This window comes from Rhincodon typus, chromosome 45 (genome assembly GCF_021869965.1).
Source record: "Rhincodon typus isolate 14 chromosome 45, sRhiTyp1.1, whole genome shotgun sequence".
In the NCBI taxonomy this organism is placed as follows: Eukaryota; Metazoa; Chordata; class Chondrichthyes; order Orectolobiformes; family Rhincodontidae; genus Rhincodon; species Rhincodon typus.
The window spans coordinates 2,588,500-2,588,749 of NC_063376.1; the positions used below are offsets into that span (position 1 = coordinate 2,588,500).

The window sequence follows — 250 nt, forward strand, 5'->3', positions numbered from 1 at the left end:
CACACACACACACAGACACACTCTCTCACACACACACTCACTCTCACACACACACACACTCACTCTCTCACACACACACATTCACACTCTCTCACACGTACACACATTCTCTCTCACACACACACACACACACACATACACACAGACACACACACATACACACACTCTCACACACATACACACAGACATACACTCACACACACACATGTGCGCGCTTTCTCTCTCTCTCACACACACACACACACACACA

At 48.0% G+C, this 250-nt stretch overlaps 1 protein-coding gene across 2 annotated transcripts in view; it reads right to left on the reverse strand.

Annotated features, from left to right (window-relative positions):
- The window catches only part of si:dkey-19b23.7, a 17,512-nt gene that overhangs the window by 7,910 nt on the left and 9,352 nt on the right, over window positions 1-250 (reverse strand). The gene's annotated exons all lie outside the window — the stretch shown is intronic.